The sequence below is a fragment of the Pseudochaenichthys georgianus genome, chromosome 10 (assembly GCF_902827115.2).
Source record: "Pseudochaenichthys georgianus chromosome 10, fPseGeo1.2, whole genome shotgun sequence".
In the NCBI taxonomy this organism is placed as follows: Eukaryota; Metazoa; Chordata; class Actinopteri; order Perciformes; family Channichthyidae; genus Pseudochaenichthys; species Pseudochaenichthys georgianus.
In genome coordinates, this window is record NC_047512.1 from 44,004,751 (window position 1) to 44,022,772 (window position 18,022).

At 41.4% G+C, this 18,022-nt stretch overlaps 1 pseudogene; it reads right to left on the bottom strand.

Moving 5' to 3' along the window:
* Window positions 1-1,492: 1,492 nt before the first annotated feature.
* LOC139434561 (uncharacterized) lies at window positions 1,493-14,581 on the bottom strand (annotated as a pseudogene).
* Window positions 14,582-18,022: the final 3,441 nt, after the last annotated feature.

Genomic DNA, 18,022 nt, shown 5'->3' on the forward strand with positions numbered 1-18,022 from the left:
ATTTTTCTTCAAATAAACTGATCCCACCTTTTGGACTGGGACAACTTAAAAGACATCTGCGCTCCTCTCCTGCTTCAAATGTAAGACTGCACCCTGCCACACTCACACTTACCCCCTAAACGCACCAGGAGCGTCTGCGCCGCGTTACGACCGCGCCGCGGCGGTCGTAAGGATCGCGGCCACTCTAGTCAATGGGTGCTGTTCCACCAGACGCGCCGCGGCTCGGAAGCTCCTCGCCGCAAGGAATTTCTAAAATATAGGATGAATCCTATTTTTGAAGCGGCGCAGCGCGGCGCAGGCAGGAAGTGGAACGTTCATCCGGCCCAGGCCCATCCCCCAAATAAACTCGTGTTGCAGACCCCCTTTCACAATACGACACCCAAAATGGACGAAGAGCGATTCATCATCGAAGTGGAAAAACACACTATTTTGTATGACATAACCCATCAATACTACAAAGACAACGTCAGAAAGGACAAGGTCTGGTGTTTAGTCGGTGGAGTTATTGGAGTGGAAAGTAAATATTAATGTTTTAAAGTTAATGAATACTTGTATGTACAGTACAGAGCCATTCAGTTTAACATGTTGTGAAAGTCATTAAAAAAAAATAGTAAACTTGCATTTCACAAGAAAGTAAGATCTTATTTCCTATATCCAAATATAAACATATATATACTGTATATATATATTATATGATTTTGTATTTATATAAAGAGTTATTGCATTTAACAGAATCAATCAGATATACAGATGAGACACAGGATTGAAGCCAATGGGGCAGACAGAAGGGGAAGCATCATGTTAATTACAACCCCCAACATCCATATGATAATTGCCTGACAATGGTCAGAGCGACACCCTTCTGTCTGAGAACATTTTGTAGAAACCTAGATGCATAAATTCCCATCATATATATTGTTATATACTGTTTTTTTAACTATACTTTAGCTTGTGAATTTTGCCCAGGGATCAATAGTTTTATTTAACCCATTATAATGATGATAATTTTTAATATTCAATTTATTTTGTATTCATTTTAAAGTATAGCTATCAGAAAAATGTAAAATGAAGAAATAATATTTCCCTCTGAGGTATTGTAGTAAAACAGGAAATTGTATTTCACAAGTGCCATTGTACAATAGTACAGTAATTCATCAAATATAGGGCTACTACATTTTGCTTTGTAATATTTTTTTACATCATTGAAAAAACAACTACCCAGAGTATAACCTTGAATTTATAGTCAGATAAATTGTGAGGACAGACAAGAATAATTTGGCAGTCATTTGTCAGACTATTTATTATGAAATGTATTATCAAAAAAATACATAATAACATAGGATATAAAAAATAAAGAACAGTTTTTTACAAATGCAACAATAACCTGTATTTGAGAGTACAACAACTAATACTTTTTTGCTTTTTCGAATTCTCTGGAATGAAAAAACACATCTTTCAATCATTTTGTCGTAACTTTTGTGTGTTCCAGTAATCACACCATCCTGTCCTGCCAAGACACACTGCCCTCAGGAGAGTTGAAGAAGGTGCAGAAAGCCTCCCTCACATTACAGGCCTCTCTTGATGCCCTGTTTCCTCCCATGTTTCTCACTGGTGCCATGTGTCTTCCTTGCTGCTCTTCCTCATCCAGAAACCTCTGGTTTTCACTAGGGGCCAGCAGGAAGTTGTGTAGGATGCATGCAGCCACCACAAGCTTGTCCACGTTTTTCGGGTGCAGGTTGATGCGTTGATGGAAGATTCTCCACCTGGAGGCCAGAATGCCGAAGGCATTTTCCACCACCATCCTTGCTCTGGAAAGTCTGTAGTTTAAAATCCTCTTTTGTTGAGTGAGGTTCTTTCCAGGGTATGGTCTCATCAGGTATGGCTTGAGTGGGAAAGCTGCGTCACCCACCATGACGAATGGCATCTCACCCAGGTGAGCAGCACCAGGTAGAGAGGTGCTGGTTGGAACATGAAGTGTTCTGGCCTCCAGTCCTTTCCCCAAATCCGATCCGGCATACACCCCACCATCACTTGTTCTTCCGAAGTCCCCCACTTGAATCACTCAGAACCTGTAGTCAGCATCAACAAGTGCCAAAAGCACTATGGAAAAAGTCTTCTTATAATTGAAGTACTGACTCCTAGACAGTGGTGGTGCTTGGATGACGATGTGCTTTCCGTCTATTGCTCCCAAGCAATTTGGGAAATTCCATTTTTCCCAGAATCCTTGTGCAACCTCCTTTTTGCTGCACACACCAAATGGACAGCTTCTCTCACAGTACTGCATCCTAGGCGATAGCTGAATGCTAGGCTGACCAGTGAGTCCCCGGAAGCCAAGTATCTGTGAAGGGAAAAACAAGCAAAATCATTTTATTAATCGGAATCTATTCTTTTTTTCAGTCGACGTTTGCAAGGCGAAATGGAAGTCACTGAGGGATGCTTTCGTCAAAAACCGGAAGAAGTCCATCCCCAGTGGATCTGCAGGTGGCTCGCAGAAGGCCTGGAAGTATTCAGATATAATGTCCTTCATTTTGCCATATATACAGCAAAGGAGGTATGTATGCACATTTTTTTTATTTATATAATTGTGTAACTTTGTAATTTGTCATGATGTATTGCAAAGGGTATGAAAGAGTTTATTTTAAATTACATAAATATGTTCATATTGCATAAATTAATCCCAGGAACAAATATTTTAATTGATTTCATGTTGTTGTTTCTTTTAATATAGTTCTACAAGCAGCTTGGGAAATCCTTCCCCATTAGAAGAGATAGAGAGAGCATCTACACCAGGAGCAGCATCTGGATATTCAGGCCCACGCACACCCACACCACCTACAGACCCACCACCTCTGGTACCCACAACCTCTGCAGAGAGGAGGCCCTCTAGGTCCCGTAGCCCCCAGGGATCCACACCAGCAGCGGCGGCCCAGCGTTCCACAAAGAGGAGGCCACAGACCACAGACCTTGGGGAGCAACTAATTTCTCTACTGCAGGAACCTCCAGCCACACCACATATGCCAGACTCAGAGCTTGAAGAGTCATACTACTTTGCTCTGAGTCTGGTGCCTATGCTACAAAGGCTGGACATAGACAGGAAACATCGGGCAAAAATAGCTATTTTAAACACCTTCCATAGTCTTCAAAGAGAGAGTACACAACCACAGGAACATTGGCAGCCAATTGTCCATCCCCCCACGTCACAACACTCCACTCACACCTCCAGCCCAGTAGCCCTTCGGCCAACTCCACCCCAACCCCCACAAGCCCAATCAACAGGGCCATTCCCAAACATGCTGTTCTCCAACAGTGGCTCTGCATGGCAGGATGGGTCTCAATATGAAGACTTGTAATTCATATTGTTTTTACTGTAAATAGTTCCTTTTTTTGTGTTGATTTGCTGTTATTTGATGTTGGTGTTTAAAATGTTGTTTTGGGTGATATGTTTCTAATTAAAATGTTTATTATACTTGTGGTCAGTGATTTATTGTCTGTGAAATGGGCATCTTACCTCAGTGCAACAGCCAGTCTCTGCTTGGGTTCTATGGCAGCTCTGAAATGTGTGGATTGTCTGGTCAGTTCAGGGCCCAGGAGGGACAGCAGTTCATCCATCTGCTCTGCACTCATCCGAAAATATTGGTGATGTCGTTGGCTGTCCAGCCTCAGCTCAGCCACGAGGTGATGAAAATCACCTTGTTGTCTCCTTTGCAGGTTGAGGGGGTGCACCCAAAACCGGCTCCTTCTCCTCCCCCCATCCCCCCGTAGTCTTTCAAGTAGGAGAATACATGCCAGCGTTCTCCTCCGGTTTACACGCACTGTAAATTATATATATATACAATAATTATGATGATGAATGCATATTTTGTTACCACTAAAATACAGCAACACATCTTTGATTCATGTCGTTTATAACTGGAATATTACAATTATTATTAACTGTGTCTGTAGTCTACAACACAACAACATAGGAAATAACAACAATAAACACGATTTAAACAGACACAAACATAAACCATTTAACTACGTAGCCTACTTACTTGTAGAAGTACAAAATGTCCAGGAAATATTCCAAAATCAACAACAACTGCGAGGCTGCACACACGACGCTCCGCCTGGTGTGTTAGGTCGCAGGAGAAGGTCGCAGCGTGGCGCAGACGCTCCTGGTGCGTTTAGGGGGTTAGGATGAGTGATATGAGGTTTCCAGCTGATTTTGTGCTCTAAAACCACACCAAGGAACTTAATTTCATATACTCTTTCTATGTGTATGTTATCTAGTATTAATTGTATCTGTGGATTTGTTTTTATGTTTTCCAAATAACATAATCTTTGTTTTGCTTATATTTAATGATAATTTGTTTGTGTCAACCCAATGTTTTACTTTAATCATTTCTGCTGTTATCACTTCCATTAGCTCTTTCAAATTGTCACCGGAACAAAAAATATTAGTGTCATCTGCAAATAAAATACATTTCAATATATGTGATACTCTGCAAATGTCGTTGATGTATATTATGAACAGCTTTGGACCCAACACGGACCCCTGAGGTACTCCACAAGTTATGTTCATGTATTCTGATTTATGTTCAACAATTTCAACAAATTGTTGTCTGTTCTTAAATAATCTCTCACCCAGTTTAATCCCACCCCTCTGATGCCATACCGTTCCAGTTGTATCAGTAAAATATTGTGATCTATGGTGTCAAATGCTTTTTGTAAGTCTATAAATATTCCCACTGCTTGTTTTTTATTGTCCATGCAGTTTGCTATTTCCTCACTTAATTCCATTAGTGCCATAGATGTTGATCTATCTTTCCTGAATCCATATTGACTGTCGTGCAAAAGCTGATGTGTTTCCATGAAACGGTCAAGTCTTTTTGTAAAAAGCTTTTCAAGGATCTTGGAAAACTGAGAGAGCAATGAAACAGGTCTGTAATGTGTGTAATGGTGTATATCCCCAGTTTTATATAATGGTATAACTTTTGCTATTTTCATTTTATTTGGGAATTTACCAGATTGAAAAGACAAGTTAAAGAGATGAGTCAATGGTTCTGCAATTTCTTCAATAATGTTTTTTACTATAATCATATCAATGTTATTCCAATTGGTCGAGGATTTGCTTTTACATTTTCGCACAGTATCGATGATTTCTTTTTCTTCGACTGGTGTGAGAAAGAGCTATTGTTTTCATTCCAAAGGTCCGTATCTTCCCCTTTAGTTGTTTCTACGGTTTTAATTTTTTCTGCCAGATCTGGCCCCACATTTACAAATAATTCATTAAAACCATTAACCACATCTTCTCTATTATTAATAACATTATTTTTGATCCATTTCTAATGACACTATTTAATACTTTCCATAAACCTTTCTTATTATTCTCTAATATTTTATTATAGTATTCTTTTTTACATATCCTCAGAATATGGGTTAATTTATTCTTATATCTTTTATATTTATTTTCTGCTTCTGAAGTTCTATATTTTAAGAATTGTCTATATAGTGTATTTTTCTTTTTGCAGGCATTTTTTAGGCCATTAGTGATCCATGCACTGTGAGTTTGTCTGTGTCTCTCTCTGCATTGTTTCACAGGACAGTTTTTGTCAAAGTGCTTTAAAGATGTTTAGAAGTTCATCATAGGCCTTGTCAATATCGTCTCTCTCATATATTACCCTCCAATTCTGCTTTAGTAAATCATTCTTAAATGCAATTATGTTATCTTCAGTTCTCAATCTTTTGTTTTTGAAATGGCTGGCGACTTTCGGTTTCTTAGAACTGCAGTGATAACTAACTTTAACTTCATTAAAATGTTATTTAGTTTCACAGCGTGAAGGTGGCCATTTTAGAGGCCCAGACATAAGAATCAAATTGTTCTTTCGTAGTGACAGGTTAAGTTTAGAATGACTGTCAGATAGTGACATATGGGGTCACATGAGAAGGCACTGGCTGGTTAGGTTAGGGTTAGGTTGAATTAAATAATCCGCGATCCAGACATATCATGATCAACCTAAAGCATGGGCCATCCTGGGACCGGTGTGTAGGGCCCCTTTCTGTTCATTTCAACCACAAGGATATTGTGTTCCCAGCGCGAAGAATAATCGGAAAGCGATGTGTGGTATGGGGATGTGGGGCCGTCTCCAAATCTGGCTATGGGATGTTTTTGTGGCCAAAAAAGTATCAAATGTCGCGTATATGGACCAAACAAGTGCGTCGTACGAGGGCGGACTTTGCTGGTCCAGGTAAGCCGGGGTCGATGAAACCTACAATTTGTGGGCAGCAAGATCGTGTTTCGACCAGTCCACAATGCTCGCTAAGGAAATTGGATTAAAAAAGAATTTCAAACTGAACAAAGATGCTGTTCCAACAATACTGCCAAGACCCCAAATGCCAGCACAAGCCACCTCGCCAATTCCTACACGTCCCCAAGCGGCAAACTCTGGGGAACAGCCGGGATTAATACGGAAGTGCCACACACTGCAGTTCATACATGGGCCGCTAGGGACTGGCTGCAGAAAGGAGCAATTTCCATAGACCCCCATGTTAAAATGCCCAACTTTACATGTTTCTACCCATGGATGCAATACATATTATTATCAATATAGTTAGATTCCACCTTCATGATTATGAATCTGTGAGTGAATTGTTCTCTAACACGACCCTTCTATTTATATTAGGTCTTAAAGTTTTTGCATAAATTAGGGCGTGGTCACGTTGATGGACACGTACATGCCTCACTGTCAGCTAACAGCAACTTGTCCACTCTGCTAGGCTACAACCATAGAGGCTACAACGTTAGTTAGTCATAGTACTGTATAGTGTTAATTTCGTTGACTAAAACTACGACGAAATATGTTCGTCAACGACCTTTTTTTCCATGACGAAAACGAGACGATGACGAGACGGCACCGACGGCAGTAAACAACAACTGTAACGAAATCATCATGCAATATCGTTGACGAAAAGTGACGAGACGAAAATGTAGTTTACTAAATAAAAACTATGCCAAAATCTCTCTTTACTTTCGTTGACGAAAAATGAGGAGACGAAATATTATCAAAGATAACGTTAAATCTCTGATAGTCAGTTTTTCTCCCAGCAGTTCCATTTCCGGTGCTGCGCAGGGCAGCAGCTGTTTCTGTGCTGCGCGCGGCGGAACATTTGAATTACACCGGGCAGCGGCACAATATGAACTGTCAGGAAGACTCGGGTCTAACTAACCTTATTTAACAGAAAATAAAATGGCAACAACAGGGCTTGGGAGCAGTGGTCGCACTCGCGTTAACCGAATACCCCCCCGTCAGCGCGAGTGAGTGATACATTGTGCACTCTACGGGTAATAATAGATTATGACGGAAATGTTACGATCCTGTCCGTCAAAATGACTGACAACGAAAAAGTCTAAAGCCACCACTGCTTGGGAGAAAGAAACGATGTGATATTTGGGCCCATTTTCGCTACAATGAGGCGGAGAAAAAAAGCGAATGCATTGTTTCATCAGAAGGGAAGCAATGCGGCCATAACACAGCTGGTACAAACACCGCAAAGCTGCTTAATCATTCAACCTGTGTTTTTCATCAAATAAGGACAAGATAATCTTATTTATTTATATACTAAAATGACAAATTATGGGTTTTGGCTAGACTACTTTGACTGAAATGTTCTATATAATCTGATGACTAAAAAAGACTAAAAAAGACAAAAAGTAGACTAAAATAATGAGTTTTCTTTGACTAAAATAAGACTAAAATGTTTACTGTTTTAGTCGACTAAAATAAGACTAAAATGCTCAGACTTTTAGTCGACTAAAACTTGACTAAATAAAAACAGGATGAAGGTGACTAAATATGACTAAAACTAAATTAAAAAATAGCTGACAAAATTAACACTAGTACTGTACTTGACCCTTTAGCTTTAGCCGTGTTCGTGGTGATTGTGCCTTTTAGGGAATATCGTTACAAATACCAGACAATTAAAATATCGTGCTGTGCGCTTGAATGTACTAACAGAACTTCCAAGAAGTCTAAAATGATAATATTATACATGTTAACCCCGTTCGCAGGTGTTTGTGTGCTTGGTCTATTAGGAAGCTGCAGCTGATTCAGAACGCCGCTGCTCGAGTCCTCACTGACACTAAGAAAGTGGATCACATCACTCCTGTTCTGAAGTCTTTACACTGGCTTCCTGTGTGTCAAAGAATAGATTTCAAAATATTGCTGCTGGTTTATAAAGCACTGAATGGTCTAGGCCCAAAATACATTTCTGACCTCCTGCTAAATGATGAAGCATCCAGATCTCTCAGGTCTTCAGAGACTGGTCAGCTTCCTGTCCCCAGAGTCAGAACTAAACATGGAGAAGCAGCGTTCAGTTATTATGCTCCAAATATCTGGAACAAACTCCCTGAAAACTGCAGGTCCGCTGCAACTCTGACTACTTTCAAATCCAGCAAGAAGACTTTTCTCTTTGTCGCTGCTTTTAATTGAACTATTCATATCTTAGACTGCACTGTAACTTTTATCCATGTACTTTTTCTTTTAATGTTTAATTGAACTATTCATATTTTAGACAGCATTGTAACTTTTATCCATGTATTTTTCCTTTTAATGTTTATTTTATTAGCTTTTCTTTTTTAATGCTTAATGTCTTTAATTTTTTGTAAAGCACTTTGAATTGCCTTGCGTTGAAAAGTGCTATATAAATAAACTTGCCTTGCCTTGGTAGCTTAGCTTGTTACTTATTAGCCAGCTAAGGACGTAACCCTTTATGCATACATATACATTTTAGTTTATGATTCAGCCTTGGGTAAGACTTTTATAGTCTATGGCTATAATGCTAAACGGGAGCAAATGTTAATAGGGGACCCAATTATCCCAGTGGTGGCCACCGGAGCTAACGGAGCCGCAGGGGGCTAGCTCCAGCCGGCGTCCCGGAGCTAGCCCACTGCGACTCCGTTAGGTCCGGGCGGTGGAGTCCGTCTTTTCTCAACGTGTGAATGACAAGCATTAAGAATAACAAAATATAGCTAATTCTCTTGCAGATTGTCTCATTTGATTATGAATGTAACGTTTATATAGGGGAACTACACTGTTAGCAGTAACTTGGTATGCATGTATGTCATGTTAGCTTAGCTTCTTAGCCTGAGCTAGCTCTGTTTACTTCCAGTTCGGAGGCAGCAGGTCCCGCCTCGGCTCCGCCTCTTTGCCCTTATTTGGAGCAGGCGGGATTAGACTCGGACGGCACAGTCGAGCCGTTAGTGGCCGACTCCGCCTACTAAGGGCTTCACGGCAACTCTGCAGAATCCTATGGGTGACTTCACGGACACTACGTCCATTTATATATACAGTCTATGACGTCCCCCGATGCAGAGTCCTCCACTAAAGAGACGGTGAAATGCATTCGCCAAAAGGGAGAGAGCGAAGGTAAACCGCGCTACTTGTTGTTCAATGTTTACAAGCATAAAGCCTGAATCAAAATGACATGTAAAATCTCACACATGTATGAGTTGATGAAGTCACGATGTCATATATTATTGCATGCACTTTGCCCATGAACAGCATTTATAGTAAAAGTATACCTCATACAACTGCTTCAAATTATGAAAATGTCAATAGTATTACATAGCAGGGTTCCCGTTAGCCGGTAATTACCGGTTTTTAGCTGGTAAAATTTATAAAAAACCGGTAAATTCAAAACCTGACGGTCAAAGTGTCTGGTAATAATTAGGGAGGCTCCGATCGATCGGCCGATATTCACTCTTAATAGTTTGATCGGTGCTCTCTATAAAGGCCGATCAGGAGAGCTGGATCTGATCGATATGGACATAAACGCGAGTGAAGTATAACCGGACGCGAGAGAGAGATCAGATCAGCTGCTGAGTCTGACCGAGACACGCAGCTCTGCAGGATCACCTGAAGCCACGCCCTCTGTTTAGCGGGCTGCAGGAGCTGCATGAGAAACTGACGGGCTGTCAGGAGAGAGAGAGAGAGGGAGGGAGAGAGAGGGAGAGGGGAAAAGAGAGGATCCGTTTCTCCCGTGTTATTATTCAAATGTAATGTAAACTTCTGAATAATGTACGTTATCTACTACAAGTAGTGTGTTTGAATGTAATAATTATGTTGTTTGTGGAATCATTTATTGAAAATTAATCTGAATTTTTTCGATCTGTTACGATTATAAACTGAAGCAATATAAAAATGAGCCCCGTGAACTGAGTTTTAAACTGAAGCATATCTGCTCATAGTCCGGTAAATTACCTGCTTACGGAAACTCTGCTACACAACTCTTATTATTATTATTGAAATATGACCGGTAAGTTTCAAATTTGTCCGGTAAAATAAATTCTGCCCGGACATTTGACCGGCGAGAAAAAATCCTAGCGGAAACCCTGTTACATAGGTATTGGAAACGTTGTTAAATGAAGCCACTGACAGAACTGAGGATAGCGACAATCTATTGGACATTCACACTGGGGAGGAAGCTGTGTCTACACCAGTAAGTATACAGAACGGACTGTAAAAATACAATTTGTATCTTCATCACATGTATGTACATAATTCATATATTTATTTTTTTGATTTTATAGCATTGCTCTCTCAATCAATTCAACCACATGTTGTATTATGAATGTTATTAGATATTATATTATGTATAAACTTGTGTTACCTTATTTACTAACGGTATCTCGGCACCGGAACCGTCGATTCGTGTTTCTGACTTGGCTTGTTGTCAGCCGGTGACCAGCTGCCCAGACATTTTGAGGGGAAAAAGGATGAAAACGGGGCTTCGGGTGCTGTGGGAAGAACCTCCGTGTATTCACGTTCTTCACAGTAATCAGTTACATTGACACTGTATTGCGTAGGCCTACAGACCAGCGCCATATAGATAGAATACAGACTACGGGGCTATTGATTGGTTGTCAATCTTATGTTTTTGAAAGTAGGCTAATACTGAAGGGGCTGGGCAGGGAGAGAGCGAGGCCCGCGTCAGAGGTACACCCATCAAACAAGCTCCCTGAGAAAACCGTCATGAAAAAGTTTAGCAATGTTATGACTAGTATAATATGCCCACGGCTGTGATTGACAACCTGGACAGCCAATCAGAAGCTAGAATGCTAACCTAGATAGCCAATCAGAACCTAGAACGGGCTGCAGGGCTGCCCAGACTATTATATTGTGCATAAAGTTCGATGCATGCTCATGGTATTCCAAGTTAAATTATATAATATTAATATTATCATATTAAATAATAAGGACAGAGATGTGTGGCCAATTCACTATTGCATTGTATAGGCCTGAATTAGACAAGTAGTTCCTTTCCGAATTTTGATATTGATATAATATTGGTAATTTAATTGATTGCTGATGTTCTTCTTATGCAGTTGACCCTGAGGAAAGTGAGAGAGCTGCAGTTATGGCTTGACTCTGGGGAATATAGCCATAACAGTATATGAGCATGGATGTATAATTTATCTGTAGGCTACAAGGGTGGTCCGCACGCGTGGGCCGGTGCGTCTGAACGTCCCGGGCCGAATTTGTGTCCCAGTCCGCCCATGCTTTCGTATCTCTCTTCATACCTCCGCACTTCGCCTTGGCCATCACATTTTACACACACACACAGACCCCACAACCCACAACCCCTTGCGGCTGCTACTCTTGAAGTGACAGGCCAAGCCTGTAACACTTTCAATACAATTTCAAGCTAGTTTCAAAAATATATTTGTAAAGTTGTGCTATGTTTTGTACATTTCATAATGAAATTGATGTGCAAACGGACCCCCCTCCACGAATACACCACAAGTCCATGCAGGCACGACCACGTTTCAGGTCAGCAAGTTCGAATCCATGTTGGTTGTTCCAAAGGTCAGTATCATAATATTTAAATATTGATATGTAAGATACAAATACACATACATACATGCGTATATATATAACTATATAATATTATATAATATTTTCAGGAATTGAAGTCAAACCAACTGTGTGTACTGTTGGGACACAAACACATGATGACACTGTGGATGCTGGGATTCAGTGCAACCTGCACTAAACCTTCCTGAAAGGGACACAATTGATGAGGAAAAAGAGCTTGAAGCCGACAATAGCCAACATGAAGAGGATAATCAAAATGATCATCTTTATAGCCCATCAGATGTGGAATCTGATTCGTCAGCTGATGAGTATTGTCTTGTCGTGTTTTTTAAAATGTTGCTACATTATCATTATGCAGGGCCGGATCCAGCGATTTATTGCAGACTTGATCATTTTACTCTTTGTCCATTTCACAGGGACAGTGACAACCAGGACGACACTGATCCTCTTAGGAGTAAGCTTCTGCTTGTGTTCATGTCTTCCCTGATGTCACTATTCACCCATTGTCCGATGTGTAAAGAGAACTCGCCAGGTCGCCTTCGGAGAACAATGGGCACATTTGTGGAAATCGATCAAAACTGCAAACATTGTGGTTTTCAAAGGTAATATTTTTAAATGATGACCATGCGAAATATGTATTAGAGAATGATATTTGTGGCCATGATTGACAGGTGGTCCTATTCATGAGATACTCATACAGGTTGTATGATAGAAAATTGAATTGATATATTTTTCTCACAGGTCCTGGCAGAATCAACCTTTAATTGATAAAACTCCTGCTGGAAATCTGCTGTTGTCAGCAGGAATTCTTTTTGCGGGTACATCACCAACAAAAGTGCTGAGGGTACTGAAATCCATCAACTGCTACACCATCACAACAAGGACATTTCTGAATCATCAGAAGCCATTCCTTCAACCTGCAATCAAGACAGTCTGGACCAAGAATCGGAACAACATTGTGCAGAAACTGAAGGAGCCGAACAAACACAAAGAACTGGTGTTAGGAGGGGATGGACGCTGTGATAGCCCTGGTCGCTGTGCCAAGTATGGATCCTATACCATACAAGACCTCACAATAACCAAGGTGTTGGATGTTCAATTAGTGCAGGTCAGTATTAGTGAATGTATCCTATGTTATGAATAGCCTCCTCCAAATACTTTATAGCCAAACACAGCTGAGAATATTTTCTATCGAACCCAAAACAATATCATTTCAGGAGTGTTTTTTTTTTGGCCGATGCATTTCAAGCTCAAAGCATTAACCATGTTTACATATGACCGCTGAAAATCAAATGCTCGATGATAGCCATCTTTATAAAATACTATGTGTGTTCTGAATGTATTTCCAGAGTAATGAAGTCCCTTCAAGTGTCCACATGGAAAAAGAGGGGCTTGTGCGATGTGTCCAGTTCTTGGAGAGTGAAAACCTCGTCATGAAGACAATTGACAGACAGACAACAAATGGCTGAAGGAAAACCAAGAACATGTGGACCATCGGTTCGACGTTTGGCACCTTGCAAAAAGTAGGTTAATTTTTAAACTATAGTAATTCACTACAATTTAAAAATAAATAAATACTGAACTTTCTATTTTATAGACCTAAACAAAAAACTGGTAAAGCAATGTACCGATATCTGTATTGGTGTGCCGTATCAACTCCGGATGGAAATGGATACTTGAACGACGTGTAGATGTCAGATGGAAACGTCGCCTGGATATTTTTAATGGCACATGATGGCAGTGGGATTCTGCTCGGGTTACCAAGTATTCCCCAGCAAAATCTCACTAGCTGGCGGTATGCCACATAGCGATACATTCTGTAAAATACAAGATCATAAATGTCGAGGGTAATCACTTTTTATTTATTTTTATTAACCTTATTTGCTTATGTATCTATTTATTCTGTAACTTTGCCAGAGTGACCCAAAAAAAATGACTTCCCAAAAATACATCAAATTGCTGCGCTCTACACATTTGTGAACACAAGTAACTTACTCATTACGTGGCTGATCACCTGCTTGTTGTCTGTCCCTCTTTGAATAACGATGGTAGGCTGTCTGCACGCCCACACATCCAGACCATTTGATTGGAATCCTGGGAGATCTATTACGCAGGTTATGTTTGCACCATTGAATTCCTCCATGTTGGCCACCATGACATCCTTTTCTTGGCAGCATTGGCACTCTTCAATTGTTTCCATGATTGTACATTTTTCACATGTACACCTAAATGTACAAAAGATAGTTGAGAAATAATTGCATTTTTAGGAGGAGACCTACTTCTGTGGTGAGTTCCAAGCCTAGCAGAGTGTGATACAGTTACCTGAGCCAAGTGTCTATGAATTATAATCAAATGTATACCAGTCTGTGTTCTGTTGCCTGAGCCAAGTGCACCAGCTCTGTTTATTATTTATTTACTATTTATTGAGAATCTCTATGAATTAAAGTCAAATGTATATACCAGTCTGTGTTCTGTTGCCGCACCGGATCTCCGCCAAATCCAGGATCATCGTCCCCATTTTCGCTCCCGTCTGTATCTCTACCGCGACTTGAATACTGTGGCTCAAACTGGTATGGTTCCACCACGTTAGACTCGCCCGCATGATCTGATTCCACCACACCGGCATCCTCTTCAATAAAACCCTCCTCTTCTTGAAAGTGCACCGAGTCTATTGACGACTCACTGTCACTCGATTCTGTCGAAATATCCGAGCCAGAGTCCGACATCAGCCATATAGTTTGTGTATTATTCAACAAGTGTTCTACTCGAAAGCTGTTTGGTCCGGAGCGGTCGTGTAACATCGGAAGCAAGCATGGAAAGTTGTAATAAATCACGATTTATAAATACAGCGGGCATATTGTCATTAATGACGAATTATTTCCCATTAATAATAGTATATATTATCCTAATAAGAACAGTGTGTCCTTCATTTCATAAGCTCTTTAATGACGGAATGGTTTGGCAGCTGAATTAAAAGCTAAGCAGGTCAGTGAAAAACTACCAGCTGAAACCCATTGAGGTCATTTAGGAAGAAGGTACCAATATACATGTTGGATAGAAAGAGGTTCAACCTTTCCAAACACAACATGTCTGATGCCATGGCGTGCATTGCAGTAGGCCTTGATGTATTTAATGCAGGAGCAGTCCAGGTGCCGACGGGCACGACTACAACTGGCTATTGGTTTAATGGAGGTAAGCATCACTCGTCTGGTGCAGTATGGTTTCACCAACAGCAATTTAATGTAAGATCAATTCATTGTCAGTTTAGTAAAAGCGAGGTGCTGAAGGCAACACGTATCTTTATTTTGCAGATGGATGTCGATCCCATAGCCATTTTTTTTTTAGCTACAGTCCTTGCTGTGTTCTTTGATGGCCAGAGGGACCTCATGCAGGACTACAGACTGGGGCGCCAGTCTCTGGAGGCCCTGCTGAGGATCCTGCCATCAAAGAACACACACGGCTGGTCACATGAGGTGAATATTTTAATTACCCTTTATTGGTTGGCACACGGCTTGTCATACAGTGTGGTCTGCCGCAGTGGTGTAGTCTACTTTTTTGTAGTGGGTATACTGTAGTAATTGTATTCATCCATCCTAGAGCGACGCATCGCGGAGCGACACCTGTCTCGAAGCAACACCTCATGGACACCATCACACTCACTAATGCATAGCTAGTCTTGAGACTGGTTATGTGTTATCAACATGTCAATGTATTATAAGCACTTTTATGTGACTTTTAACTGCCAGTGACATTAACAATTAAAAAATAAAAGAATGAACAATGATGGAAAAAGCCCACTTATCTTCGAGGGTTGAACAATTAATCGACATTTTTATCAATCTCAATATGGCCGACTGCAATTTTCAAGTAATATATTAAATAAGGTCATGCTACAGATGTCCTGGCCCACACATCATATCCTACACTTAAAAAAACATCTTTGTTTCGCATAGATCTGCACAAATATCACACAATAATCATTTTAAACATATTTTTCAATGCATTCGTTTATTCAAACTTGTTCAGCCCTATTATCTTCCTTAAATCATTGTCAAACTATGTTCTGTATCAGCTTAAATGAACAAGCAAACATCCTTAAGTGCTACAAGACAAATAAGCTTCACCTCAATAAATGAGGGTTGAAAAAGCACTCGACATGTCCATACTGTGTTCACTGTTAGTCCACTCGCCCTGCAGATGGAGCCTCGTCAATGAGAACAGACAACTTGCTAGAAGACGTCACAATACTGTGAACTATTTATTCTTTTGCTATGTGTTCTACACTTGTTGTGGAACTGTACCTTGAGTGCAGACTAGTGCCCATGTTGGCACCATTTGTTTCCTGAAGCTCAATGAGACTATCATGGTCAGTAAAAGGTCGGTTCATCTTCGCAAGATAGTATGCTGTTCTGAATACAGAATCTGTCTCTGACACAGCTCTCACCACATGTCCAACTCCATCCTGTCCACCCTTCTCCGTGAGCTCCTGGGCTGTGTTGTGTGCTCTGGACGTCTCATGTCGTCTAATCTATTTACCTCACTTTCTGTCCCTCCACTCTAACCAAGGATGCCTGTTCTTAAATTCCATAGCCTGACTTTCAGTCCACACGGCTGGCCAGGAGCTCTCATCTGTGTCCGAAACAAGGAGATACTATAAACATTGTGTTCTGTTTATGACCACACACACACACACACACACACACACACACACACACACACACACACACACACACACACACACACAGTATCTCCCTCCCTTTCTCTTCCATTGATCCACCACACTAACGTTGATCAAGTTAGCTATAGTTATGTTACGTTATGCTAATGTCACTTACCGGTTAAATATGCGGACCGCCGGGCTCGTTCGTCACCTTTAGGACAGCCTCCTGACATGGCTCTTCTTCTGTAGTGGTAATAGGGGAAAACATTGAAATATTGTCGTCTGTTTTCGTTTCATGTTTGCTTCCTGTTTAGCGCTCCGCGAACTTGAATGGTGGACGGATCAAATTCTGATAACGTTAGAGAAACTTGGGGTTTGTCAGAGCCGTGTGTTGCTGTTGCTTAGCAACAGGCCACAGGCGACGGAAGCTCCAGACGTCCAAAAGTATTAACGAAGAGGTGAAAGCGCAGTCACAAAATGATGTTGTTACGTATCATCGCTCATTTTTAAGAGGGTATACGGAAATCATACCAACATTATACCAGCGTATCACGTAGACTATACCACTGGTCTGCCGGGCCTTTGATGTCCCCAAGTCGACCGTCTGCAGACTGGTGCACACTGGAGTAGAGAAGATTGCCGCCCTTCGCCAGGTCATCAAACTACCCCCCCCTGGAGAACTGGAGGAGGTTGGCCAAGGGTTTGCAAGGCTGGCCACCAGCCCAGTATCCTCCAGGTGTGTGGGGGCCATTGGCATGATGCTAGGGCTCGCTCCATCGTAGAGCGGGGCTTTGGCACCAGGTGGAGATCGCTGTTCTTCAAGGCTCTGGAGGTCCACCACACCTTTGTCCCCTCAGTCATCACCGCCTGTGCAGTGCTCCATAACATCTGCCTCACAGCGGGGGACATCCTGGAGCCTGCAGAGGATGATGGGGACATTGGTGTGGTTCCACCACGTCTGGTGAGGGGGGATCGAGGCGGACATGGCCAGCGAGACCGACTGGCAGGGCTGCTCTCTGCTCCACGTGTGCAACCAGTCGAACTGCAAGAACATGATTATTTGTAGGACTTGGGGACACGAAGGCCGTGGGCACCACACTGCGTGAAAAGCTGTGTGCCTTCATTAGCGGTTTATTGCGTTGTGATGTTTATAATTTAACAAATAAAGGAACAATGGAACAATAACAACGTTGCAAAAACTTAGAAACAATCATTTATTAACTAATTTCTCAAATAAATCCAAATACTTTTTCGTGTTAGCCTGATTGGCCTCAAAGCGCTCCTGCTCTCTTTGAGAAACTCTAATAGGGCCCCCCTACTTGCCCTCTTGTTCTTGGCAGGCGGGGGACTGAGAGAGGTGGATGGCTCTTCATCCAGTGTAGTGGTGCTGCTACTTGTGCCAGGCTGCCCAGGATCCTCCTCTTCCTCCATTGCCTGGCCACAAGGAGCGGCCCCAGCTCCACTGGATGAAGAGCCAATCCCACTGGGGGTCAGGGAAAACCACGGC